At 44.7% G+C, this 24,766-nt stretch overlaps 1 long non-coding RNA gene across 15 annotated transcripts in view; it reads left to right on the top strand.

The window, feature by feature from the left end:
• Positions 1-24,766, top strand: part of LOC105607506 (uncharacterized) — a 63,977-nt gene that overhangs the window by 20,794 nt on the left and 18,417 nt on the right. For 13 of the 15 annotated variants that reach the window (XR_009599187.1, XR_009599190.1, XR_009599191.1 and 10 more), the window contains 2 exons: positions 6,035-6,111; positions 8,184-8,365. The exons of 1 other annotated variant lie outside the window; for it this stretch is intronic. This is a non-coding gene — a long non-coding RNA (uncharacterized LOC105607506). The remainder of the gene's footprint in view (positions 1-6,034; positions 6,112-8,183; positions 8,366-24,766) is intronic. One more of the 15 variants, XR_009599184.1, reaches the window with a different exon arrangement.

Below are 24,766 nucleotides of genomic sequence, written 5' to 3'. Positions count from 1 at the left end.
TTCTAGTATAGGGTAAAAGGATAAATCCATTTATAAAAAAGAGGAAAGGCTTCATGGAAAAGGAAGAATTTTACATAGATATTGAAGGATGAATAAGAGTTAAGCAGGATTTTGTTTCCGTGAAGGTGGGTTTTTCTAAACAGAAAAAATTATTTGGAAGTTCCTTTGGTTTTAAAGAATTAGTATGTAGTTTATCAAAGTTACATTTTAAACCCCAAATTTCCCTTAAATTTTAAAGTTCAACTTAACAAATCTTTTTAGATAAATATATTAAGTTTAGGCAATCATTTTAAAAGGAGATTTTAATTATATTTTATCCCTGTTACAAACATATTTAAAACTTAAAAAAACAGTTTAAATAATATATTCACTATTTGGTAAATAGTTCAGTTTTCAGACAAACCTTCATAAATGTTATGGTAAATCTTAAAACATTTAATAAACTTACAAGCATGGTACATCTTAATATCTTTAGTTTCAGTACTGTTTATAGTGAAATTCAAATTAAAACTACAAGTCTAGGTTAGCTGTTAATAGTGTTTTAAATTAGAATCATAGGGCTGATCTTCTATGCTAATGGTCAGAATTGTTTTATGTTATAAATATATAAATATGTAAAAGCATCATAAATACTAGTCCTAAGGATTTGAGTCTGTAAGATATTAGTTAATTTCTTTTACTTATTTCTTCAGTTTCTTTCCTTGCATTGAACGGTACTTGCCCAGTAGGGTTGCAGTTGCGTCATCCCAAGTAATGTTGGTTGGAACCTCTCTTGCAAATTCTGAGGTTGTGTTCTGTGCTAGCTAACTTTTTTTTTTTTTTTAATGATACATAAGGTTTTTGGTTAGGGTGTTGACTGTATATTCTTTTCTTGTAACTCGTAATTGCTAGGCCATAGCCTTTTCAAACAAGAAACAACGTTTGTCATTGTTCTCAACAGGGTAGTCTCTAGAACCTAAATCTGTTTTATTGCTATACCAATTGATTTTATTCAGCTGATCTATTTACTTCTTCTTTCATTCTTTTCCAGAATAATCTTTACGTTCTTCCTGTATCTTAGGGCTACACCTTTTGTAGACATCTAACACATTTCTCTCATGGTTTTGTTTGACTCTGATCACAATACTTAGGTCATGCCAGGGACACTTTCTTCTCTTTATTACCTGGTGCCTAGCTATGTTCATATATTGGCTTTCAAAAAATAGTGGATTTTAAACAGTGAAAACTGATGAGTTAGGTACCCAGCCTGCATGTCTAATATCTGGCATTTTATCTTAATTCATAGTACATGAAGAGATTGGGTTTAGTATTAGTAGTTGTTTTGTAAGATTGATGCTAATGTTTTTAAACTACATCATTATGGGTTGGGGAAAGCATGGTATGGGGATTGATTAGTGGGCCCCAGATTCCAGACATAGACTTGTTAAGTGTCTAGTTTGATAACTTGGACAACTCCAGTAATCTTTCTCTGACAATTTTAATTTTTCAGAATCACATCTGTGTAAAGACACATGTCATGAAAATGTGATTGGTTATATTTCTGAGTGTACATTGGCAGGGACATGTATTAAACTTCAAGGATGCTGTCTTTGAAATGTTAAGACATAAATTAGGAAAAATCTGAAAGTTTCATTGTTAGTTTTTGAAGTTAAGATTCCAGTTCTATTTTGGATAAAATTTGCCTTTAAGTTGGCCTTTTCATATGAAATTATTTGAAATATATGTAGTTTTTGACAGCCTTAGTGTAAAAATTGATTTTTTATTATTATTTCATTTGAAAAAGTTAGTAGTCCGTGGAGTGGGTTTGCTTAGTTGTTTTATCTGCTTAGTCTGAAGTGGTTTTTTATTTAAATCGGACCTTTTTTTCTGAGTAGATTTTCTAAACAAAGTATAATTTATTTAGCTACTTAACTACATTTAAGCATTTATTTATTTATATATGGCAGTATGAGGTCTTCGTTGCCGTGCACAGGCTTTCTCCAGTTGCAGCCAGTGGGGGTCACTCTCTGGGGCTGCCCTTTAGTTGTGGCGTGCAGGCTTCTCACTGTGGTGGCTCCTCTTGTTGCAGAGCATGGGCTCTAGGGCTTCATTAGTTCTGGCACACAGGCTTAGCTGCCCTGTGGAATTGAACCAGGAATTGAACCTGTGACCCCTACATTGATGGCAGATTCTTAACCACTGGACCACAAGGAAAATCCCACAAAGTACAGTTTAGAAGAACAGAAGGATCATAGTAAAAGTGTTCTTCCATTCCCTGTCTCCCAGCCACCCACTTCCCTTCCTTAGTTTCTAAATGTATTCTTTTGGATAACTTCTGTGTCTTCACAACTGATTATATGTATTCTTTTGGCTTCTCCTTTTACACAAATAACATACTCTGATTTGGATCTTGCAGTTTTCACTTAGTATCTTCGTGATCATTTTTTCCAAACACTGAAGGAAGAATTGTATGATCTTGCCATTAATGATGGAAATAGTAGTTAAAAGGGAAAGATCACAAAGGGAAAAGGAATCTTTGGACAGAGATATCATTCCCAAATGGAAGTGTCTTTTCTAGAGCCAGTGGAAGTTTTTAAGGTTCATTTTCATTGTCATTTATAAAATTTTGAATGGTTTGAAAAGACGACTCTTCAACTAAATTCTGAAGAGAGTAATAAAACATTACTCTAGTTTAAGAAATAGAACATTTTCTAAAGATATAGTTGCCATAATTAGAGATTCTTCTGATGGATCTGAGCAAAGTAAATTGGAAACGTTCTGGAAAAGAGTTCACCTTGTAGATGCCATTAAGATCATTTGTGACTCATAGCGAGAGGTCAGAATGTCGATATTAACATGAGTTTGGAAGAAGTTGATTACAGCCTTCATGAGGAGTTCAAGACTGCAGTGGAGGATGTAACTGCAGATGTGGAAATAGCAAGAGAACCAGAATTAGAAATGGAGCTTGAAGATGTGACTGAATTGCAGATATCTCATGATAAAACTTTGAATGGATGAAGAGTTGTTTCTAATGAATGAGCAAAGAATGAACAAATGAATCTACTCCTGGTAAGGATGTTGTGAAGATTGTTGAAAGGACAACAAAGGATTTAGAATAGTACACTGACTTTGCTGATAAAGCAGTGTCATTCATTGACCCTGATATTTTTGAAGAATCGGTTCAGTTCAGTTGCTCAGTCATGTCTGACTCTTTGCAAACCCATGGACTGCAGCACGCCAGGCCTCCCTGTCCATCACCAACTCCCGGAGTTGACTCAAACTCATGTCCTTTGAGTTGGTGATGCCATTCAACCATCTCATCTTCTGTTGTCCCCTTTTCCCCCCGCTTTCAATCTTTCCCAGCATCAGGAAATAAGTCAGTTCTTCAAATGAGTCAGTTCTTCACATTAGGTGGCCAAAGTATTGGAGTTTCAGCTTCAACATCAGTCCTTCCAATGTACATTCAGGACTGATTTCCTTTAGGATGGACTGGTTGGATCTCCTTGCAGTCCAAGGGTTTCTCAAGAGTCTTCTCTAATACCACACTTCAAAAGCATCAATTCTTCCGCGCTCAGCTTTCTTTATAGTCCAGCCCTCACATCCATACATGACTACTGGAAAAGCCATAGCCTTGTCTACGCAGACGTTTGTTGGCAAAGTAATGTCTCTGCTTTTTACTATGCTGTCTAGGTTGGTCATAACTTTTCTTCTAAGGAGTAAGCGTGTTTTTTGCAGGACAGTTATTTTGTAAAATTTCTCTCAATTCAGGTTTATTTCTGCATGGTTAAATCAGGTTATACAGATGTGGCAGGAATATGTCACAAGTGATGCTGTGGGTTTCTGATGGCAGCTTGTCAGATGGTGCAGGGTTTTGATTTGTCCCATTAGATGTTCACTTTGCCCACTTGAGTAAGTGGTATCTGGTCACCTTCTCCACTCTATTTTTTCCCCTTTAGTAATATTTTATGATGTTTTGAAACAGTGTAAAAATCATTTCTTTTTGGTCTTCTCTTTTATTCATTTATTTCTTTTTGTTAGTATGGTTTCTTGTACTTTCCAGTGGATTAAAATTCCTTACTATCTTTATTAATTGTGATGTTCATGTTTGCCATGGGCACCTCCTGGAAGCAAACGTCTTTGTACTTTTGACATGTTCTCATGTTTCTCTGAGTGCTGTTGACCTTGGACAACACAGATGTGAACTGTGCAGGCCCACTTACATGCAGATTTATCTCAGTAGTAAATACTGTATTACTACATGGACCCATGGTTGAATCTGCAGATATGAACAACGTTAGATGTGGAGGGCCCACTATTCAGTTACGTGCAGATTTTCAACTGCACAGCGGGTCTGTGCCTCTAATCCCCTCCCCATGTTGTTCAAGGGTTAGCTGTACTACCTTTATTGTATCACAGATTGTTTCAGATTCATGTTGTATTTTCCCTGTCCCAGCCCAGCAATCAGGTATTTCTTTAGGAAGCCCAGTTTTCCTTTAGGTGGAGAATGGATTTTAGGAAACAATTCTGGACTCTTAGAAGTGTGTTCATTGCTAGTTGATGTTGCTGTTCCCAGACCTTATCAGTGAACAGAAATCAGGAATTCAGCACCATGGGGTTCATTCTGGTTTTCTCCTTTCTTTTCCCTCTTGCACCTGCTTTTTCTGATGGTGAGAAACCCGGCTTCCATTTACTTATTTACCTACTTGGTCACTTCCTCTGTCTGTGATTGTCTCCTTTCGGTGCCACCCTTTTCCCCTGTGGGCATCTTTCTTATCCCATTTGAACTCCAATTCTTGGGGACAGAGCACCTCTATTTGTTAACAGATAACTGACTCTGGGCCACTGAAGCTCTCCCATTGACTCTAGTGCTGATGTCTAGCTTGGCCTCACGCAGTAGCTTTAGAACTGATTCGTTCAGGAGGGGAGGGAGGCAGAAGGGAAAAAGGAGGGGATTGAGTGATCATTTACTATTGAATGGGCCTTTCAAATATGATTTACCTTTTATGAATGATAATATTCACTGTGCTCATTTTGAAGAAGGAAGATGGCATTGAAAATATCCTGTTTACATTGTTACCTACAGGTTTAAAAGTGAAGACAGTTGCCCTGTGAAGACTCTGGGTAGTATCACTCTGCAAGAAGTTGTATAGAGACATAACGCAGATACTGTTGATTTTTGAGGATTGACAGTTCTCTTGAATTTATCTTGATGATTCCCTCTCTTCCTAGAGTCATTTTCTTCTTTCCACTAGCCTTATCTTGTCTCCCCATGGGATTTTTCTACAAACTTCATTTTGGTACTGCATTCCATTGGCTTCTGGAGTTGTGTTGTGATTCTCTGACGGACTTGATGCTGTCATTCTGCTTCTTGTTTTCTTGAGATCTTGGAAAATTAAAAATACTAGAGATTTGATTCCCATCTCATTCATATTTTTCTTCCTTATAGACTGTTCTTTTACCTTTAGGGAATAAGAGGCAGCATAATTTGCACGTAGTATTTCTATTTTCTGGATCATGTTTTTTTCAATGATGTATTTTTCCACCAAATGGGAGAAAGGCTTTTGTCAGCTCTTTGTTTACATCACTGAGACCTCCCTATTGTAGCAATTATTTAATGGGAATGTAGGCTCTACCTTGGTTGATTGTAAGCTACCCGAGGGCTGTGAGAGAAATTTCTCATTCTTTCACTCCTATGTGTAGCGCCTGATAAGACTAGCTCAGTTTGTGTGGTAGTCACTCAGTTGTGTCCAACTCTTTGTGACCCCATATTTTGTAGCTTGTCAGACTCTTCTGTCCATGGAATTCCCCAGGCAAGAATACCAGAGTGAGTTGCCATTTCCTTCTCCACAGTGCCCAGTAAATATTTAGTAAATGAATTATTTGCAAAAATTAGCCCATATATATGAGGATTGATTGATTGATGTTTGCATCTTTAGAGTCACTTCTTGTTGAGTTTCTTTTTGATATGTAGAGCAAGTAGGTTTAAAAAAAACTACTGGACTTGTTTCTGACCTACAGTGTTCTGATCTGGTACTGGTTTTCTCCTTTCTGACAGTCTGTCATAATTTATTGGTTGTCCCTGTCCGAAGCCAAAGCTTTGACGTCCTGCAGACTGCCATCAGTAAGCATTTGGTAAATACACTTAAAATTTTTTTCTGTTACACGAAAAGCATAGAGATTCACTGGTTAAGATTTGGTTTGCCATAATCAGGGAGAGAGTGTGTGTCTAGAAATCTAAGCTTAATAATTTCATGGCCTCTCATCTGTGATGAGAACTGAGAAATCTTGGTTTGTTTGCTGGCTGTTGCTAATTAATTCTGTGACCTTAGGGAAGGAAATCCCCCGCTTTTCCCAGGACCTTACTCTCTACGTATGAGCAATGAAAGACCTTAAAATGATACCTTGCGTCTTTCGGACTTGCAATGCTTTCATGAACATGTGCTTAGTGTCATACCTAGAAGGGGTGAGGTGTGGAGTAGGGCTGTCACCTCACAGGCTCAAGGCCTGGTCACTGGAAACAGCTTAGCCGTGAAACTTACTTGTCTTTTGGCCTGTGGGTGTCTCTTGTTCCCATTGGTATTGAATTCTCATTAGGTATGCCTGGATTTTGCTTTTAACTTCCTCCAACCATTACACTTTGATCTTTGACTGTTTAGTATAATGATATATTACAGTGCAAGGGAGAGCCCCCAAGGTTTTCTTCAAGAGACTGTCACTTGTTTGGATAATTTTATAGGCACATGCGTACGCCCTTTTCTTTACTTCCCTCAAGTTGGAAGACTTTGAATTCTCAGTACCCTTATTTTCCTGCTGTTAAACTTACAATCCATATACATTGTATCTCCAAAGATCCCCATCTTTTTTTTTTTCACCTTCCACTCTAGAAATGTATGCCCTCTGATTACATTCACTGTTCCAAGTTCAGCATTCCAGTCAGTCTTGGTCACTTTCTTCAGACAGCCTGGTAGAAAGGTTAAGACCTCAGAGCCTGCAGACTATGGTTACTCAACAGTTGCTTGCAGGAGATTTTAACTATGTATACTTAACGTTACAAGTTAGAGTCCACCTTAATGCCTGTTGATACAGTAGAGTCCCGGAGAAGGCAGTGGCAACCCATTCAAGTACTCTTCCCTGGAAAGAGTACTCCTCCTCCTCCCAAAGACGGAGGAGCCTGGAGGGCTGCAGTCCACGGGGTTGCTGAGGGTTGGACACGACTGAGCGACTTCACTTTCACTTTTCACTTTCATGCATTGGAGAAGGAAATGGCAACCCACTCCAGTGTTCTTGCCTGGAGAATCCCAGGGACAGGGGAGCCTGGTGGGCTGCCGTCTGTGGGGTCGCACAGAGTTGGACACAACTGAAGTGACTTTGCAGTAGCAGTAGCATACAGTAGAGTCCAGGTGAGCCATTGTACCAGGATGTCCCCTGTCTGGGTCTGGGGCAGTGAGGCAGTCAAGAGTAAGTATAGTATTACCTTACTCCAGTGCAGATGATTTTCTTTGGTTATGTCTGAATGACTGGTCAAACCAAAGGGCAGGGGAAGGAAAATTGTAAAATGAACTCTGGTTTGTGCATTTAATTTCCTGGGATGAGGGTGGTGCCAGATTAGCATTTTCCAGTCTGAATACTCAGGGTCGTGTAAATGTGATTGTTGGTATCAAGATTTTCTTTGGATGCATGAAATAATCATTAACAATATTTCTGGCCAACAGTAGAAATTGTAACATCTAGAAAATTTAAGAGACTTTGTCTTGAAGGGGATGTGGGGGATTGGATTGATAGTATTTCTTGAGTTTAAATATTTTCAGAGTCATTTCAGGTAGCAGTTAAGTTGTCAAAGGGAAACAGGACCTTCCGATGCGGTGGGTGGCGTGGCATCTGTTGTGGTTATTCTCATTTCCACCAGTAGTAGTGAAGTCGTTACGTCCTCTCCGACTGTGTGACCCCATGGGCTGTAGTCTGCCAGGCTCCTGTGTCCGTGGGATTCTCCAGCAAGGATATTGGAGTAGGTTGCTATTCTCTTCTCCAGGGGATCTTCCCAAACCAGGGATTAAACCTGGATCTTCCACATTGCAGGCAGATTCTTTACCATCTGAGCCACCAGTAGTGATGGGAGGTTAACTGTCCAGGTGATGGTATTTGTTTTTATTCTGGGGAGAAGGGCTGTTGTGAAGAGGTCATTCACCTCATATTTCTCTGCCTAGGTTGGATTGACTGTAATTCCTGACAGCACGGCTGGCTGTGTTTTGGGTGTTATCTGTAAGCTCCTGGATCATACGTGTGTACTTAGTGAAACTCTACTGCTGTTTCTGGCTTCTTGTTGCTACAGTCTGCTTTATTTTCTGCTTACTTTAGAGAAAGGAGAAGCAAAACGTCTAAGAAAAAGGTAACAGTCTTTTACTCTTAAACTTTTTGTTTCCTACTTGTTCAACCCCCTTCGGTCAGTCAATCCATAAAAGATATTTCCAAAATCTAATTCTTTTTTAGAGTTTGTATATCCCTAGCTGCCTGCTTCTTTGTTCTTTTGTGAATCCCGTTTGTGATGTGGTATAGCAGTCTTAATTTTTGTTTTTTCTTGTAAGCTACAAATTTGAAAAGTTAAATGGTATTATAGAGTTTCTTGGGAGCTTTCCTTAACTTTGCTATAGACCTGGCAAGAAAATTCTACGTTTCAGAAGGATGGACTTATTAATTAATATGAACCTTTGTATTTTGTTTGAGCTTCATTAGAACTAGCCAGAGTCACATTTTAAATTCATGGGTTTAAGGAAATTGTCCTAAGATGCTGGTGTTTTTTAATTATTACTTTTGTTTCTATATAATTTTTAGACTAAAGCTTCTAGGATAGTATGGAAGATTTCACTTTCATTTTCAAAAAGTGTTCTCATGCTTATGTTCTTTTCGGTATGCTGTTTACAGTTCATTGCAAGAAGGTGATTAAACAGTCTTAAGAGATGATCACATATAAGAAAATAAAAATCACTCTGTCACATTTTGACATTTGCCTTTCAAGTCTTTTTTGAGCTTTTAAGTGTCATAGAAATATGTCATACATATGATTGTGTAAAACATTTAAATAGTTTAAAGAGTATAAACTGAACATCCATTTAGCTAAATTCCAGGTTTAGGAATAGAACATCATCAGCATGCACGCTATGCATGTCCTTTCCACAGTTACATTTATTTTTTACACCTCCAGAGATCACTTCTGTGTTAGTACTTTGCTGCCTTTTTATTTAAAAATTTTATGTGCATTTATAAACAGTGAATTTTTGTTTTGCATGTTTTAAGAGTTTGATATAAAAGGAATCATAATGTTTTTTTTTTGTGACTTGATTTGCATCATTGTGAGAGTTACTCATGTTGATTTAAGGATGTAATTCATTTTGTTTCTCTATACCAGGAGTCAGCAAACTTCTTTCTATGTAAAGAGTCAGATGGTGAATATTTTAGGTTTTTCAAACCATAAAGTCTTGTCAGAACTACTCAGCACTCCCTGATCCTATGAAAGCAGCATCAGATGATACATAAATGAATAGGTGTGGCTGTGTTCCAATAAAATTTTATTTACGAATATAGGCTGCAAGCAGGATTGGCTGTAGTCTGGTACCCTTGCTCTGTAGTATTCCGTTTTATGAATGTACTATAATTTACTGATAGGGATTTTTCCCACAAAGTGTTGTGTGTATTTAAAACTTGGTAGATTTTACTGTTACCAATCACTGCAGATGGTGATTGCAGCCATGAAATTAAAAGATGCTTACTCCTTGGAAGTAAAGTTATGACCAACCTAGATAGCATATTCAAAAGCAGAGACGTTACTTTGCCGACTAAGGTCCGTCTAGTCAAGGCTATGGTTTTTCTAGTAGTCATGTATGGATGTGAGAGTTGGACTGTGAAGAAGGCTGAGTGCCGAAGAATTGATGCTTTTGAACTGTGGTGTTGGGGAAGACTCTTGAGAGTCCCTTGGACTGCAAGGAGATCCAACCAGTCCATTCTGAAGGAGATCAACCCTGGGATTCCTTTGGAAGGAATGATGCTAAAGCTGAAACTCCAGTACTTTGGCCACCTCATGCGAAGAGTTGGCTCATTGGAAAAGACTTTGATGCTGGGAGGGATTGGGGGCAGGAGAAGAAGGGGACGACTGAGAATGAGATGGCTGGATGGCATTGCTGACTGGATGGACGCGAGTCCGAGTGAACTCTGGGAGTTGGTGATGGACAGGGAGGCCTGGCGTGCTGTAATTCATGGGGTCACAAAGAGTCGGACATGACTGAGCGACTGAACTGAACTGAACTTATCCTGTAAAATTTACACAAAAATAAATAGATCTGATGGTACTTTTCTTACACATCATCAAACTTTAGGTCTCGTAGCTCAAGAAAAACCTTTGTAAATAGCAAGGAACTTCTCTGGGTTATAAAAATTCTATAATGAGCATCCCCGTTTATGAAATACGTATTTTGCTATTTGTCACTTCCTGTCACTTGAAATACAGGCCCTTTGTGGTACACTTATGTTTCAGAGGTCTTCTTAGTTTCTTATAGAAACATTCTGCTTTGATTGTATGTGGTTGGACTGAACAAAATTCAGTGTATTTAATACATTTTGCCGGTTTTGTGCTGGGTATTAGAAAGTTTGATACTACCAGGACCATGTTTATCTCCGAATGACATTACTTAGGCACAAGAAAGGGTTGGCAGCCAGAGCCTTAGGTACTTAAGTTTCCCTTTTGGGCTGCTCCTACCCTCCTACACAAGGTAATTGTGAGATTACAGATAATGAGAGTGCCAGTGAAACTACTGGGAACTTCACAAGTGCTAACCAAAAAATCGGGCTTGACCAATCGAGGTTTTCAAAACTGTGGCTACAGTACTCTGAAGAAACTGTTGTATTGTTTCCTGGACTCTGTTAATAAATGAAAGATCTGCTGTTCAACTGAGCCCTCTTGTCTCATAGGCAGTCTGTTCTTTTCCACGGTTTTTGACTCTTTTCTCTTTGTTGTCTTGAAAGTCAGGTTATATCCTAGTGTAGATTTGTTATTATTTACCCTGCTTGAGACTTAACTTCACTCTTTAACCTGCAAAAGCATCAATTCTTCGGGCATCAGCTTTCTTTATGGTCCAGTTCTCACATCCATACATGACTTCTGGAAAAAACCATAGCTTTGACTAGATGGACCTTAGTCGGCAAAGTAATGTCTCTGCTTTTAAATATGCTGTTGAGGTTTGTCATAGCTCTTCTGCTGAGGAACAAGCGCCTCTTGATTTCATGACTGCAGTCACCAGCTGCAGTAATTTTGGAGCCTAGGAAAACAAGGTCAGCCACCGTTTCCATTCTTTCTCCATCTCTGTGCCATGAAGTGAAGGGGCTGGATGCCATGATCTTAGTTTTTTGAATGTTGACCTTTAAGCCAGCTTTTTCACTCTCCTCTTTGATTTTCATCAGGAGGCTCTTCAGTTCCTCTTCACTTTCTGCCATAAAGGTGGTGTCATCTGCATACCTGAGGTTATTCAGATGACAGTCTTGATTCCAGCTTGTGCTTTGTCCAGCCGAGCATTTCGCATGATGAACTCTGCATGTATATATACCCTGGTGGCTCAGACTGTAAAGCATCTGCCTCCAATGCAGGAGACGCAGGTTCAGTCCCACGGTTGGGAAGATCCTCTGGAGAAGAAAATGGCAACCCACTCCAGTACTCTTGCCTGGAAAATTCCATGGACTGAGGAGACTGGTAGGCTACAGTCCATGGGGTCGCAAAGAGTCGGACACGACTGAGCAACTTCACTTTCACTTTCACCCTGCATGTAAGTTAAATAAGCAGGGTGACAGTATATGGCCTTCACCTACTCCTTGTCCAATTTGGAACAAGGCCGTTGATCCATGTCCTGTTCTAGCTGTTGCTGCTTGACCAGAATACAGATTTCTCAGGAGGCAGGTAAGGTGGTCTGGTATTCCCATCTCTTGAAGAATTGTCCACACTTTGTTGTGATCCACACAATCAGAGGCTTTAGCATAGTTAATGAAGCCAAAGTAGATGTTTTTCTGGAACACTCTTGCTTTTTCCATGATCCAAAGGATGTTGGCAATTTGATCTCTGGTTCCTCTGCCTTTTCTAAATCCAGATTGTACATATGAAAGTTCATGGTTATGTACTATTGAAGCCTCACTTGGAGAATTTTGAGTATTACTGTGCTAGCGTGTGAGATGAGTGCATTTGTGCAGTAGTTTGAACACTCTTTGGCATTGCCTTCTTTGGGATTAGAATGAAAACTGACCTTTTCCAGTCCTGTGGTGAGTTTCCAAATTTGCTGGCATATTGAGTGCAGCATTTTCACAGCATCATCTTTTAAGACTTGAAATAGTGCAGCTAAATTCCATCACCTCCACTAGCTTTGTTCATAGTGAACTTCCATAGTGGGCTTCCTAAGGCCCACTTGACTTCACACTGCAGGATATCTGGCTCTAGGTGAGTGATCACACCATTGTGGTTATCTGGATCATGAAGATCTTTTTTGTGTAGTTCTTTTGTGTATTCTTGTCACCTCTTCTTAATATCATCTGCTTCTGTTAGGTCCATACCATTTCTGTCCTTTATTGTGCCTATCTTTATATGAAATATTCCCTTGGTATCTAGTTTTCTTGAAGAGATCTCTAGTCTTTCCCATTCTGTTGTTTTCTTCTATCTCTTTGCACTGGTCACTGAGGAAGGCTTTCTTCTCTCTCCTTGCTCATCTGCTACGTGGATGAGGTATGTGTTGGGATCCCCTGATTAGAGAGAGGTCTAAGGACAACCGGGAGGGGCAGAGAACTACCTAACTCCAGAAACAAGGTGTATGAAGGCCAGCCTCCAAGGGCACGGACAGCCTGAGGATGCTGGAGTGGGAGGAAAAGAACTTAGGACCAGTGGAGTGGCTACAAGTGCAGCTAAACTGCCTGAGCTCCCCTGATCTGGAGAATGTGTGTGGACCACATGGTGTGGTAGTAGCTCACTAACTCCGGGACCCTGAACAGTCTTGCCTGAGGATCCATAATTGAGTTCACCAACAAGAGAGGGAATGCTAGTCTTCCCCCTTCCAGAGACTGCTGGGCTCTTAAGGGCTGATGCTGGTGGTGGACACATGGCTAAGCATGGTGGTACCTCAGTGGTAGAACTCCACCCAGAGGCAGAGACTGTGGAAATGTGTGGATGGTGGGAATGCACTTCCAAGCTCATCTTGGGGAGGGAGTTCCTGCACAAATTCCTGACTCCAGCCAGTGGGTTCCATGTGAAAGTCCATGTGAGTCCATTTGTGCTCATCTGTCAGTGAGAGTCCGGGATATGTGGGCAGTGCCAGGATTGGAAAGAATTTGGCCTGAATCTTTTGAATAGCATGTAGTCCATATTGGATATGTGTTAAAGGGGAACTTTACCAGATTATCAGGGATTCTGAAGACTGGGGCAAGTGCATTTGAGGCTTCCTGGGGTCCTGCTGGCTACACAAAGACTGTGTCAGGCAGACTGGCCGGAAGGTTGATGAGAGCATTGCTTCAAGGCTTATAGGCAGGGCCACTGAGTCCTGAGTCAGCTAAGCAGAAAGGAGACACTAGGCTCCTACTGCTGATGGTGTGTGGACACCTTGGAACAGGCTGGCCCGGGGTGCTGGCCAGAAGGGAGCGGTCATGTAGGGTTGAGGGCCAGGAAGATTCCTGTTGTCTAAGCCACATTGCTTGTGATATTTGTCATGGCAGCTGGAGCTGACTGATGTACTTCCTCCAAAGTCTGTGCTCTCCCACAGCAGGAGTGGTGCATGCAAGCGGAGACACCCTTCTCTCTCCCCAGATGGGCTCCGGTGTCCCCACACCTGTCCTCCTGCTCGAATGTTCCTGCCAGTTCCTGTTCCCTTGTCTGGGGAGTCAGATGACAAACCTCAAGTGAAGGCGTGAGTGCTGAGGATCAGGAGGAGCAATGAGGCTCCAAGACAGGACCAGGATGAGTCTTTTAGTTGGTTTTTCAAGCTTGGTTTGTGGGGGTCGCAGCTGATGGACAGGAAAGCCAAGAATGGAGCACTGAGAGCTGATGGGACTCGGGGAGGGGAGAGGGGAAGGTTCCAGCCAGGAGGCTGTTGTGGAAACGGTCTGTGGAGGAGAGCAGACGTGGGCTCAGGGAGGGGTGTGAGTCTCTGGATCTCGTTGATCCAGTTGGTGACGTTGGTGAAGATGCTAGGGTAGATGGGGTATCAGCAGTCAAAGCCCCAGCTGGCCAGCCCCATCAGAACCCAGAACTAGTGAAGTCACAGACCTGGGGCCCCCCAGAATCACCCTAGGAAAGAAATGGAAGTTCAGGTGGGTTACTGAGCCAGGTCTGAGAAGACCAGGTAGCAAAGTGGGGCTTATGAGTCTCTGCCCTGCAGCCTCACTTGGGTGGACCTCTGTGAAATTCCAAACAGCAGCATCCCACTCAGACCAGCCTGATTAAGTCATGCAAGTAAGCACTGGAATCATGCTTCAGGAAGTTCCTGATCGACCCTCAGAACAGTCACAAATGTAAATCCGTCAATATATGTAGGCTGTGCCCAAGAAGGGCGTGGTGGTCCAGGAGAAAGCACTCTCTAAGGCAAAGAAGGGACAGCTACAGGGTTTGAACCCAAGAGAGCTGGTCTGGGAGTGGAAACTGGCCAGCTGAAGCTGCAATATACCCGGCTTTTGCAAACTGAGCTGCAGCAGCACATCCCCAGCTGAGTCATCCTCCTCTTTCATTCATTTAGTCAGGGCTTTAGTTTTCTCTTCAAATTCTTGGTTGAGTTTCTTCAGAAAGTGCCCATACGCAGGCCTGGTGGAGGCAGCTTGTATTGCTCAGGGAGCAGCTGACGGTCTCCTGAAAGCCTCTGGGAGTTACTGGAGTCCTGAAATGCTGTCAGGGCAGGACCATCTGGGTGGAAACTCCCTCACTTCATTAGCCAAATGGAAGGTTTCATCATTGGAGGTGGGTAGAGGAGCGCAGGCCATAACTGTGCCTGGTCCCCTTCAAGCACCTGTCCAACACACACATCCAGCATCCAGGGCAGCTTCTGCCCTTGAGCACAGGGGTGAAATGATGAAGTTCCTCTTTCATGAAGCTTTGTAAAGAATCCAACCTAGGCTGCCATTGTCAGACGTGACATGTGGAAGTAAGCCATGGAAGGGACAGGACAGGAAGGGAAGGACATTTCATAGGGTGGAAGCATGGAGCTTTCATGAGCTGAGATTCCAAATAGGACAACCCAACTTTCTGATCCTGGAGCAGAGGGAGCAGTGAGTGCAGACGAGGAGAGGAGGGATGGCCAGGTGGGTGGGAGGAAGAGCAATGACATATTGGAAGCGTGGCGGGTAGACAGGACTCAGGTTCCCAGGGCCTTTATGATGGGGGTTGGAGTTGATGCCCGTGGAGAACTGCTAAGTCAAGTCTAGCACTTGGATCACTGGTGCTGTGCGGAGAATGAACCTGTTTGGAGGCAGCTACAGCAGAGAAGTGAGAGATTGTGGGTGGGAAGGGGCCAGGGTGATAAGAAACGGTCAGATTTGGGACAATACATTGAAGGAGGCAACAGGACCTGTCAAAGTTGAGCCTATTGCACCAACCAAGGAAGAAGTGCAGAGGGGAGGAGCAGGCTGAGCACAGAGCCCTGGGGTCTCCAGCATTTAGAGGTGGGAGGGGAGGGGACCAGTGCAGAGCAGAGTAGCTGGCTGGTCCTGGTGCCCAGGAAATGGCAGTGAACTTGCTGAAGTGCTGAGAGGAGGACTCAGGTCCAAGGGTGGCTCTGGCAAGACAGGCTCTTGGGGACACTGGCCATGTGGCTCTGGTGGCACTGGGGACACTCCTGGGCAGAGTGGGTTAGATCCAGGGCTGTTATGAGGAGTCTCTGGGGAAAAGGAGGCAGAGAGACTGGGCAATAGCAGGAGGGAGATTGCCACTGCACGTTCACACAGGAGCCTTGAAAGGGGGCACGGAAGACATGGAGCAAAGCAGACTGGGCACCCAGAGCTCCAGGAGGGACTGACTGGGATGGGCCAGGAGGCCCGAGAGAGATAGAAGATGCTTTCTTGGGGTGAGAAGTGGGCTGGGAAGATGAACGGCATCTAGTCTGAGTACTTTGATATTCTCAGTGAAACAGGAAGGAAGCTCTCCAGCTGAGAGGGAGGGGTGGGGAAGTGGCAGCTTGGAGAGGGAAGGGTATATGGTGTGGCTGGCCAAAAATCACCCTCAAAAATGGCCATCCTCGTCATCAGAACCTGTGGCTGTTACCTTACATGGCAAAAGGGACGCTGCAGCTGTGATGGAGCTGAGGATCAGGAAATAGGAAGATTATCCCAGATTATCTGGGTGGACCCAACAAAGGTCCTCATGAGGAAAGAGGGAGGCAGCAGGTCAGAGTCAGAGGAGGAGCTGTGAAGACTGGAGCAGGAGGAGCAATGTGCTTTGGAGACAGAGGAAGGGGCCATGAGGCTAGAAATGTCGGGACCTCTAAAAGCTAGAAGAAGAAAGAAAACAGTTTCCCCCACTAGAGTCTCTAGAGGGAAGCAGCCTGGCCAACACCTGGACTTTAGACTCTGACCTCCAGAAATGTAAGATAATAAGTTTCTGTTGTCTGAGCCACCCACTTAAGGTGATGTCATCACATTCCCAAGAAAGTCATACCAGAAAGTCAAGGAACCAGTTTGGAGGCAGTTACAGGAGAGGAGGTGAGAGATTATGGGTGGGGAGGGGCCAGGTCGGTAAGAAACAGTCAGATATTGGACAATATGTTGAAGGAGGCAACAGGACCTGTCAAAGCTGAGCCTATATCAAGGAGACTGTGCAGAGGGGAAGAACAGGCTAAGTATGGAGGCCCAGGGTCTCCAGCATTTAGAGGTGGGAGGGGAGGGGACCAGTGCACAGTGGAGTATCTGGCTGGTCCTGGTGCCCAGGAAATGGCAGTGAGACTTGGTCAAGTGCTGAATGAGAGGAGGACGTGGGGCTACGGGTGTCTGGCAAGACAGGTTCCTCGGGACACTGGCCATGTGGCTCTGGTGGTACTTGGAACATTCCTGGGTAGAGTGGGTTAGATTCAGGGCTGTTAGGAGGAGTCTCTGGGGGAAAGGAGGCAGAGAAACTGGGCGGTAGTGGGAAGGAGAGTGCTACTGCACGTTTATACGAGAGCCGTGAAAGTGGAGACAAGACATGGAGCAAGGGAGCCTCTGGACACCCAGAGCTCCAGGAGGGACTGGGTACAATGGGCCAGGAGGCTCAGGAGAGATGCAACATGCCTGCTGTACTGCAAACATGAATGGCGCATGTTTCAATGTTCTCAGTGAAATAGGAAGCAAGCTCTCCAGCTGAGAGGGAGGGGTGGGGGAAGTGGTGACTTGAAGGAAAGAGAAGGGTACATGGTGTGGCTAGCCAAAAGTAACCCTCAAGGACGGCCATCCTCATCAGCAGAACCTGGGGCTGTGTTACCTTACATGGCAAAAGGGACTCAGCAGCTGTGATGGAGTCGAGGATCAGGAAATGGGAAGATTATCCTGGATGATCTGGTTGGACCCAACATAAACACAAAGGCACTCATGAGGAAAGAGGGAAACAGGAGGTCAGAGTCAGAGGAGGAGCAATGTGATTTGGGGACGCAGGAAGGGGCCACAAGCCGAGGAATGCTGGGGACCTCTAAAAAGGTAGGAAAAGCAAGAAAAGCTTTCTCCTAGAGCCTCCAGAAGGGAGCAGCCAGGCCAACACCTTGACTTTAGACTCTGACGTCCAGAAATGTAAGATAATGCATTCTGTTGTCTGAGCCACCAGTTTAAGGTGAAGTCACCAAAGCACCAAGAAAGTCACACCAGGGGCTTCTTGGACATTGGGAATGTGCCATCATCCCCTCAGCTCTTCCCCTCTGGGGTCCCCACCTGAGGTGCCCTTGGCTCTCCCCACAATGTACCCATACCACGCACTTTTAAGGCCAAGGAAGGCTTGGTCCCTATACACTCCAAACCTCAGGGATTCATGCAGATGAGTCTTGTGGTTGCTGATATTATGGCGGATTCTGGGCCAGAATGGGGGAGATGGGAAGGGCTCCAGTAGCTTCCTGACCCCACGGGAGGTCTCAGAAGGCAGAGGAAGCCCCACCACTAGTATATCCCATGGAAAGTGAGCTGTGCTTTGCACTACCGAAAAGACCGAGTGAACTGAGCATGGGTGTGTGGGTGCTGAGTGGAGCCAGGGCAGTGAATTCCTCATTGGGTGAGAGGATAGGTCTAACACAGATCCGGAAGAGCAAGTACAACCCAGATAGATGGGGACAGGCCAGGCCAGGAGATTGAAAGCCAAGACTTGGTAAATACCTCCTGAATGCCAGTACAGTTCTAAATTTGCTGCTGTTGCTGCTGTTGCTAAGTCGCTTCAGTCATGTCCGACTCTGTGCGACCCCATAGACGGCAGCCCCCCACAGGGACCTTATTAAGAAGAGGCTTTAGCAAATCCATTTCCTGGGTGAGAAAACTTAGCTAAGGCCACAATCCCAGGAAATGACAGACTGAATACTGGAACCAGGTCTTTTCTGCCCCACAGTCTAAGCACTGAGTGCCCCTGTGATCTGTCTCTCCTCAGACCTGTTTCTGGGTGCCCTGTGCAAGAGGGGAGGCACTTTCAGGGAGAGAAGAGGGGCGTGAGTTGGAGCATGGGGGCCAGAGCAGGTGATATGGCAGAAGATGAGTCTAGATGGAGTCTCTCAGGTAGGCTGTGGTGACTGAAAGGCTAAGAGAGGCAAGAGCGGGGTCATATGCTGCCTTGGCTCTTGAAGGTCCATCTCAGTGGTGTCCTCAGCCTGAGGAGAAATGAGAGGAGGAGTGGGCTCAAGGGCACTATGGATGTTCAGCAGGCAAGCAGAAAAAAGCGCCATAGAGGAGCTTGGCACATGATGCCAGCTTGGGAGCCTGGGCCCTGAGGGGGATGCAGTGGAGGTCATGTTAGGCTTTGAGTCAAAACACAGGGGCCCAGGCTGTGCTGCCTTATTTAGGGTAGCCACTTTCCCTCTCCCGGCTTGTTTTCTCAACTTTAAAACAGGGCATGACACAGAGTGTAAAGAAAGGTTCACAATTCAAATATCCAACAAGGGACTTCCTTGGTGGTCCAGTGGTTAAAAGTTCTCCCTCCTTGCAGAGGACATGGGTTCCATCCCTGGTCAGGGAACTAATATTCCACACGCTGCAGGACAACTAAGTCTGTGTGCTGCAACTACGGAGCCCATGTGCTCTGGAGGTCGCATGCTACCACTAAGAGAGGCCCACACACTGCAATAGAGAGCCTGCATGCGACAACTAAGATCCAACACAGGCAGAACAAGACAAACAGAACAAATGCAACAGCAAAAAAGTACACACACAAAAAAGCAAATACCCAACAGTAAACAAATATCTGGAATATATGAAGTACATAAAGAGCCCCTAAAGGAAGAGACAGAGAACCCAACAGGAAAATAAGAGGGGGAAAAATCTTGAGAGGAAACTTTACATAAAAAAAGATATCCAATAATAATAAATATGTGAAAGTATGTTTAATTAGTCATTGGGAAAATGCAAGCCACAACAAGCTATTGAAATGAGAAAAGATGGAAAATGCTAAGTATTGGTGAGAATAAAAACTCTAATCCACTGCTGGAATGAGTGGAAATGGTGAACCACTTTGGAGATGCTTGGTGATATCTCCCAAAGCTGAATATACACATACTGTTTATTCCTACAATTCTACTCAAGGGTTTCTGTGAAGTAGAAGATAACACATTTGGAAGTGACATGAAATGAAAAACTTGGAAAGTACGAAAATATCCATTGATAGTGGAGCTGATCATAGAATTCAAAGCACACAGTAGAGTCCTGTAGAGCAAGGAGACTGAACAGGTAACAGTGTGGATGAATCTCACAAATATAATGCTAAGAAAGATTGACAAGTGGAACAGACGGTAAAGCGTCTGTCTACAATGTGGGAGACCTGGGTTCAATCCCTGGGTCAGGAAGTTCCCTGGAGAAGAAAATGGCAACCCACTGCAGTACTCTTGCTTAGAGAATCCCATGGACAGAGGAGCCTGGTGTCCATGGGGTTACAAAGAGTCAGACACGACTGAGCGACTTCGTTTCTTTTCTTTCTTTTATGGAACATTCAGAATCTAATCTAAGGTATTACAGGTGAAGATGGTGGTTTCTGTTGGGTGTTGGTGACTGGAAGGAGGTGTGAGTGGGGCCTCTGGGGTATTGATCACATGTCTCCTCACTATGTGAAAATTCACCCAGTTTATGAAAAGAGCATGGATATATTCTTTAGAATGTATGTTATACTTCAAAAAAACTTTATGCCTTAAGAATAGATGCTGTCGATGCCTTCATGTGCAAGGGACTTATGAAGGGGAATTGGCCTGGGGGACACTGCCAAGGGATGGAGCCCAGGAAGATGCATAGAGGAGGAAATGGGAAGTTCCAGGGGCTCCACAAAGAGAGCAGAGGAAACACAGCCCCTCCCCCAGAGAAACTGAGGCCCTGAGAACAGGCGAGGGAAAAACAGAAAGGGCCTTACTCACTGGGCAGATGGACTTTCCTGAGGAGAAGTCCCCAGCACACAGTATGTCCATGTGCACAGCGCAGTTCTTGCCTTTTCCATCTCCATATAGCAGTTTATATGCCAAAGAATGCTCAAACTACTGCACAGTTGCACTCATCTCACATGCTAATAAAGTAATGCTCAAAATTCTCCAAGCCAGGCTTCAGCAATACGTGAACTGTGAACTTCCAGATGTTCAACCTGGCTTTAGAAAAGGCAGAGGAACCAGAGATCAAATTGCCAACATCCACTGGATCATGGAAAAAGCAAGAGAGTTCTAGAAAAACATCTATTTCTGCTTTCTTGACTATGCCAAAGCCTTTGACTGTGTGGATCACAATAAACTGGAAAATTCTGCAAGAGATGAGAATACCAGACCACCTGACCTGCCTCTTATATGCAGGTCAGGAAGCAACAGTTAGAAGTGGACATGGAACAACAGACTGGTTCCAAATAGGAAAAGGGAGTAAGTCAAGGCTGTATATTGTCACCCTGCTTATTTAACTTATATGCAGAGTACAGTATAAGAAACTCCGGGCTGGAGGAAGCACAAGCTGGAATCAAGATTGCCAGGAGAAATATCAATAACCTCAGATATGCAGATGACACCACCCTTATGGCAGAAAGTGAAGAGGAACTAAAAAGCCTCTTGATGAAAGTGAAAGAGGAGAGTGAAAAAGTTGGCTTAAATCTCAACATTCAGAAAACGAAAATCATGGCATCTGGTCCCATCACTTCATGGGGAATAGTTGGGGAAACAGTGGAAACAGTGTCAGACTTTATTTCTGGGGGCTCCAAAATCACTGCAGATGGTGATTACAGCCATGAAATTAAAAAACGCTACCTCCTTGGAAGAAAAGTTATGACCAACCTAGATAGCATATTGCAAAGCAGACATATTACTTTGCCAACAAAGGTCCATCTAGTCAAGGGTATGGTTTTTCCAGTGGTCATGTATGGATGCGAGAGTTGGACTGTGAAGAAAGCTGAGCACTGAAGAATTGATGCTTTTGAACTGTGGTGTTGGAGAAGACTCTTGAGAGTCCCTTGGACTGCAAGGAGATCCAACCAGTCCATTTTGGGGGAGATCAGTCCTGGGGGTTCTTTGGAAGAAATGATGCTAAAGCTGAAACTCCAATACTTTGGCTACCTGATGTGAAGAGTTGACTCATTGGAAAAGACTCTGATGCTGGGAGGGATTGGGGGCAGGAGGAAAAGGGGACGACCGAGGATGAGATGGCTGGATGGTATCACGGACTCTATGGATGTGAGTCTGAGTGAACTCTGGGAGATGGTGATGGACAGGGAGGCCTAGTGTGCTGCGATTCATGGGGTCGCAAAGAGTCGGACATGACTGAGTGACTGAACTAAACTGACATATGTGTCTTTTTGCTATTAGGTTTATATTATTTAGAATACTGATCTCCTGGTTCATTCATATTCTTGCAGATGTCAGGATTTACTTTTTCAGGCTGAATAATATCCCATTGTGTATGTTATGTATGTATATTTGTGTGTGTATCACATATTATCATGTAGTCTTTATGAATTCATTATGACAAACAGGAACTTTCTCTCCAAGTCATTACTATGAATAAATTTTCAAAGAACATAGAAAAATACTGTAACTGTTTAGGGTTGAAAACTTTGTTTCCTTTTGCTATATGACCAGAAGTGAAATTGCTGGATCACATAGTATTCTAATTTTATTATTTGAAGAATTGCCATACTATTTTAAATATTTGTTGCACCAATTTACATTCCAAACAGCAATACACATGGTTTGGTAAGTGATATCAGGCTTGCGAGGAAGGAACTATCAAAGGGTATTCACTCAGATCCTAAAGAATGCCTGTTAGGTCTGTATGGGGGTCACAAGAGAGGTCTCTATATAATGATCTGAGAGGACTCTGGGTGAGATTACTCTTTGTGGGTTTGTGAGAGGGTCCTGTGTGGGGTCAGCGTGGGTCTGTCTGAGGGCTCTGCATGGGGTCAGTGTGGGTCTATGAAAGGTTCCTAGTGGGGTAAATGTGCATCAGTCAGAGCTCTCTGTGTAGGGTGCATGAGGGTGTTCTAGAGATCCCTGAGCGGAATCAATGTGAATCTGTGTTTGACCCCCGTGTGGGGTTAGTGTGGATTGTGGAAGATTCCTGTGTGAGGTTAGTGGAGCCTCTGTGTAGGGTTAGTTTGGGTCTGCAGAGGTCTCTTTATGGGGTCAGTGTGGGTGTTTTAGAGATCTTTAAGCAGGATCAGTGTGAATCTGTGGTTGACTCCTGTATGGGATCAGGGTGGATTTGTGGAAGATTCCCATGTGAGGGTAGTAGAGTCCCTGTGTGGGTCACTGTGGGTCTGTCAGAGGTCTCCGTGTTTGGTCTGAGGGTTCCTGTACAGGGTCGCTGTGAGTTTGTGGGAGATCCCTGTGTGGAGTTAGTGTGGGTCAGTGGGAGGCCCTGTCTGGGGTGAGTGTGGGTCTCTGGGAGCGCTCTGTGCAAGGTCAGTGTGGGTGTGTGGGAGGTTTCTGTTTGGGGACACTATGGGTCTGTCGGGGTCCCTCTCTGGGGTCAGTGTGGATCTGTCTAGGTCTCTGTGTGGGGTTCTTGGGGGCCCTGTGCTGGATCAGTGTGTTTATGTGGGAGGTCCCTGTCTGGGGTCAGTGTAGGTCTCTGTGGGTAGTCTTCATGGGGACCCTCCATTGCTGTCCTTTCTGCACCTCACGGCAGGAGAAGGGCAAGGGACTCTCCCCATCTGCTTTCTTGCTGCTCTGTCAAGGTCCCCTCTGTGTCTTTTCTCCATACAGGCACCTTAGTTCCAGCTCCCCTGACTCAGCGCTCACCTCTTGGCGCCTCTGAGAGGACCTCGCAGCAGGCAGGCTCAGGATCCATGCTCTGTGCTCCCCTCTGTGAGCTCTGGAGGCCACTAGGTCACAGCCCCTCCCCTCAGACCCTGGCTGAGCCCCCACCTCTGTGCCCCCCATGGAGGACGTGGTGCAGAGGCAGGACTAGTCTCCAGGGAGAAAATACAGCACAAGCAGGCCTGTGTCCTCTACCCCCACAGCCCCGGGCCTGGTCCCACATATGGAGGTCCTGACAGGCATGGAGGTGGGGCCATTCCAGCTGGCTCCTGGATCGGGGATGCCCTCCAGGAGCAGGTCTTTCCACCATGGGAGTGACTGTGACATAGAGCCCCAAATTGTTCTAGGGAATTGCTTTTGTCTCCCCACTTTCCCATGTGGACGGGCCCTGGGGAGGAAAGCTGATGGCAACCTCATTCTCCACAGGTGACTTCCCACCTGCTTGGTGACACATCCTGTGTTGCTGGCCTCTTCCCTCTCTGGGCTCTGGGATGAGTGAGGCTGAGAGCAGGTCCCTGGGCCTGTTGAGTCCCCCACCTGTCCCCTGGGAGCCTCCTTGGGCCACATGTGAAGATAGAAATCACAGACCACGAGTCTGTCCTGGGCTCCCTGTCCTGTGAAATCTGATTATTTACATCGTGGAGAAGTGAAGCTCCCCTTCTTGGAGACTCCATTGCCTCTGGCAGCCTGGCCTTCTTTGGAGGAGCTCCAGATGTTCTCCCTCTGTCTGGGCTCTGGGGTGGGGCCACCAGGAGCCGTGGGGCCCCTAACTTCTTTCCTCTGGGCCTGTAGATGGTGGTTGGATGCCATGGGCTCTTGGTCACTGCACCGTCTATGGACACCTCTGCCACCTGCCTCCTTCCCCACATCCCACCCTAGGGGCACAGCGTCCTCCCCTCAGACCATGAGGTGATGGCACACACAGCCAAGAACCCTGCTCACTTACCCAGGGGAGGTGGGTGCTCTGAGCAGGGCTGTCCTCTCCTTTAGGACAGGGGTGGAATGGCCCTTGGGGGCCCCGGTGATTGCTGCCACTCTCTCTCAGCCTGGGAGTGTGTGGTCCTCATCCTTGCCTCTGCTCCAGAGCACGAGAAGCACAGAGGGAGGGTGACAGGCCAGGGTCATCTCATTCCAGCTCCTCCTGGGAGAGGAGGGGCTTCCAGGGCAGCTTCATCAATCCCACCATGACACGAGGACAAGGTTTCTCCCACCTCTAGGGGCCAGCACTGCCCCCAGATGTCCCTTCTTATTCTGACATGTGAGTTTGTCTCTGACACTTTCTGAGCTTGAGGGGAATTTCAGCCTCTGAACACCCCTTCCCTACAGCCCCACAGTTTCCAGGTAGAGAGAGAGCAGGA

Source organism: Ovis aries, chromosome 2 (genome assembly GCF_016772045.2).
Source record: "Ovis aries strain OAR_USU_Benz2616 breed Rambouillet chromosome 2, ARS-UI_Ramb_v3.0, whole genome shotgun sequence".
NCBI lineage: Eukaryota > Metazoa > Chordata > Mammalia > Artiodactyla > Bovidae > Ovis > Ovis aries.
This window is presented reverse-complemented; position numbering and strand designations above follow the sequence as displayed.